Here is a 4,597-nt window from a genome sequence, read left to right as displayed (position 1 = left end):
GTTGTATATATTTGCCCTCTTTAAAAGTTTTAAAGTAAGGCGAGCAATTTTTCTAAAAAGGTCTGCTCAAGCTCAAACAGAATTGATTGGCTAAGTACAGAAATAATTGGTTGAGGATGGAATGCCAGTCTAAGTGAATATAATGATTCATTTCAACTCCTAAAATTCATGCTTGATGTGTTTTTAACCACTGTACTATTCTCAGACCTGGTCTCCGCTCCTAGTGAAATCAAGGAAAGGCTCATAAGTTCAGCTGGAGGTGGACTGGACCTGAAACCTTTTAAAAGGTACAAGATGCTGCATGTCAGTTATCTCTAAATATATGGGCTGATTCTGTAGCAAGTGTTCAAGCCAAAGGCAGGTCTTACAAACATTTTGAAAAATGAATATAACTGACATTTCTCTCAGACTGTCATGGAATGCACTCCAGCTGTATTTATTATACACACTTTCCCCATGTGCTATGTGCTTGCGTTCTTCTATGATGAACGATGTTGCTGTGTGTTGGAGTTGTCATGCTATCTTTCTTGTTTAAATCAGGAATGTGGGGGAGGTTATTTGAGGACAAAATACTGTACGACCTGCTGTTATATTCTGGAACTTAACACTTGTAGCATGAAGCTGAGCCGTGGCTGAATGGCTTGGTTTAGGAAAGAGTTTCAGCTGAAGCAAAACACATCCTGTTAATGCCATCCATATACTTAATGCCTTGTTGCTGGTTTTGCTATGTCTATGAGAATCAAGAATCATATCCCCACCTGCTGCTGTCTGACTTTCCAGTTTAAGTCTTCGGGCATTTTATTTTCTTACAGGTAAACTGGGCCTGGCCCATGCCTAAAGCTCCTAGGCACTGACTATGAACCACTGTAGCTTTTTTGAAATTAATAAAGTTGGCTGGCATCCCAAATCTGGAGAAGCATTTCACCCTAGGGAGGCCTTGGAGTCAGCCAGGGAGCATACAAAAAGAGAGTTTATCCTGTGGTATGCAGCAAATGTAAAGATCCAGTTTCAAAAAAGGAAAGAAATGATATGATATGTAATGCCATAAAAGCCATATGCCATTGCACAGGATATTACTTACATGGCACTGATCTTAATAGTGACATAAATGTTGATCACTATTTTACTCTTATGTCGTGACTACATATTGGAGCTACAAGGAAAAAAGTAAAGGCAAACAGCATGTAAGTTAATTTTAATTGGAAAGTTTCAAAGAAATACAGGAAGTCCATTTATAGGAAAACCTGTCTGTTTTACTTCTCTCCTGTGATTTATAATGTTTCTAATTTTGAAATTTGCTCTTTTTTTTTTTCTTCTTCTTCTTCTTCTTCTAATGGAAAACAAAAATGGACTAGCATCCCAGATCTCCTTTTTCTAGATGATTGTCTCCCTTCCTTAGATAACTGTTCTAGCCACTTGGCAGCCCCCCTTTCTGATTTTGTTGTGACCCTTCTCTCTTGCGTTCCTGGCTGCACATTGGCTCAATTGGAGTTTGCTCCCTTTCTTTAATCTGCTGAACTGTAGTGGTTGGGAAACTTTCCTGGGATCTGGATGCAATGGTATCAGTTCTTTGAGAAAGGTCCAGCTCTCCCGCTGTTGGGCAAGTGCTCTAATCACTCAGATATTATGCAGAAACTGGCCTTTTCTGTCCTCTTTAATGAAATCAGTACCAACATTTCCTTCTTTTCTCTTATGAGCTTAGTGTTAAAGGTGAACACTCAGGATGCTCTGAGAAGGCATACTGGATCAGCCCCCTCCAGGATGCAGGCAGAATTTAGGGCTGGTCTACATAAATCRAGATTGCAACAGAGTAGAAGATAGCCCAGCCAGCACCCCAGACTGGAAAGACACAGTGCTGTGCTCATCCCATGTGCAGTCACTGTGGGAACTTGCAACATGATCAAGATATTCCTAGATTTCTAGATGCCCAGAGGTTTAGGTGATTTGATTCTGGATCACTCTCAGGTACTTAAGCAAAATTCAGGCACCAGAAGCCCTTTAAGTCATCTCTGTGCTATCAACTACAGCACTTCAGCAAAATGTTGTACGGTGCCTGAATAAGCCATGGGAGTGTAGTAGCTGTTCACGGGAAGTAGACTTGGAAGGTGAGTGTACAGTCACGATCATTTTGCTGATGCAGTAGAAAAAACCTTATCAGAGAAAATACATACTCAGTCTTTATGGGGGACTGACTGCATTGAGACTGTTCTGTCCAGCTGGTAGGACAAAGTACACAGACTGTCACAACTGGAAAATGATATTCAGAAAGCAGAGAAGGGATGAGCTGGTTTTCGAAGCATTGCAGTGAGTGTAAGTAAGTAAGCTACCAACATACCATTAAACACATAAAATAAAAGCACCATGTCCCAAGATGGAGGACCATGTTCTATTCTCTTTTTTCTCCCCACCTCAGTGACATTTGAGAGTCATAACTTTTCTAATTACTCAGTTTATAGCTAGTGCCCTTACCAAGAAATTTAAAACACATGCTGACATATGTTTATGATGGTTTAAAACAAAAAAAAAGGAGACAGAAAACTTCCAGAAAAGCCTYAGAAGTTATATTGGCTTGATTTAGTTACTTGCAAATTCAGTCTTTTCTATGGAGGAAGAACAAAGTTGTATTAAGGTGTGGCATAGATCTCTGCCAGCCTGTCCTTGGGATGCTAATTCAAAACTCTTAGTTGTTTCCAGGGAGAATGGAAGGGAGATGTTTTCTACAAAAATACATTCCTTGCTCTGTACCTGGAAATGATGTAGAATCCAATGTTGACTGTGGAGTGTGAGTCATATGCTCCACATGCATTACAGTGCTTGGTAAGTGGGCAGTGAAGTACGGTTGCTGGAGCATGAGTCATGAGCTTCATGTGAGTGGGCAGTCAAATTCTGCATAAGCTGATTTTTCTGAGACATTTCTAAGGGTATTTTGAGGTATAGCATATGGCATGGGCAAATTATTTTGGTTTTGTTTGTACTTGCTGTGGCCTCAGCTTTGGCCAAGGCCCCATGTTATTTGGCATGACGTATCATACAAGTTTTTTCTGTCATTCCGTCTTTGATGTGATTGTCTAGAGAAGTTTTGTCATCTGGCTCTGTGTAGGCAGCTTCCGTTTCTCTTTATGTTTCAACAGAAACATGGAAGTGAATGGAAAGAGCAAGCAAGATGAATAAACAGTAATTTTTCCTCTGTTGTTACAGATGCTTTTACATCAAACAGTGGTTCTGGGGAGCTTTACAGTTCAAAATATATGTTTTCCCTTTCACTAGTTCTCCTGTTAGTATCATCTGATGGTACGAAATAGCTGCACTCCTTTGCTCTGTTGTTCCAAAACTTCACCTGGCAACTCAATCAGCTGTAGAAATCCTGCCACTTTCTGATACCAGGTTGCTGCCACAGCCAAAATACCCACAACTGAGTTTCACAGAAGCCATTCCCTATTCATACTCTTTACTTTTAGGGCCACGTATGGGTCAGACAGTCCCTCCATCTTTATATGGGACTAGAGAAAGATGACCCTTAGCTTTCCCCCACTTTTCTTTGGATCCTGGCACATGGCTCACAAAGAACATAAAAAATAGCAGCTTTCCCAGTTACACGAGAAGGACAGCCAGCTTAAGCTGGACTGGGTGAGACTTCTCTGCATTGCTCCTTGGACTTGGCATCTCACAGAAAAACAGCCTGGCTTGGCTGTCAGCTGTCATTACTGCTGCTACCTCAAAGAACAGCCATGTGCACCACAATACTTCATTTTAGAGTGGAAGCTCCCTTGGTGGCTCAGGAGGGTGTTGTATTTAAAAGCTGCTAGCAACATTTTCTTTTTCTCTTAAGCTTTTTCTTAATATAAAAAATCAATAACCAGTGCAACACCCCTCTCCTCCCCCCCCCCCCCACCCCCCCCCCCCCCCACCCCCCCCCCCCCCCCCCCCACCCCCCCCCCCCCCCAAAAAAAAGTCACCCGTGAAGCACAGCACAAAGAGAACACTGTTCAGGGTTGCAAAGTATAGCAACCAGAACTTAAAAAATTCTAGATGTGGAGCTGCCCTGGGCAGCGTTTTCTGTGCCCGTGTGCACTGTGATTGTACAGGTGCTATGGCTGCACACTCGGTCACTTTGTGCCACGCGCAGGAGCCAGTCTTTCTTAGTGATTCTCAGGAACACCTGAGGCAGCAGAATCAAAACCACGTTGGCAAAATCCGGCCCTTCCCAGCTTTCAAGGATCTCATGTACAGCCTAAAGAGCGGATTCCCGGACAGCCGCTTTGTTTTCTGCTGAATTGTAGTACACTTGCATTCACTGCTGCTCCCCCACTCCCTCTTGCTTTTTGGATCACATTTCCGTCAGGGAGGGAGTGGGGCAGGGGGGATATCAGGGACAAGCTCCTCCGAAGGGGAAGCTGTGCTGTTCGAGGTGGGGGGCTGGGGAGCAGGGAGCCAGTCCAGGCAGGCCACTTGGGTCTGATCCCCGCTCAGCCTGCGGGGACCCCAACGGTGGCGACCCCGAGACCGTTCAGCGTGGCATTAACTGCCGCGGGCCCCCTCCCCTCCCCTCTGCGCTCCGCTCCGCTGCGGCCCCGTCGGAGGCGAGTCCCGGGGCGGC

Source organism: Apteryx rowi, unplaced genomic scaffold (assembly GCF_003343035.1).
Source record: "Apteryx rowi isolate R43461 unplaced genomic scaffold, aptRow1 scaffold_560, whole genome shotgun sequence".
Classification (NCBI taxonomy): Eukaryota; Metazoa; Chordata; class Aves; order Apterygiformes; family Apterygidae; genus Apteryx; species Apteryx rowi.
The sequence above is the reverse complement of the archived record's forward strand: the minus strand, read 5'-3'. Positions refer to the sequence as shown.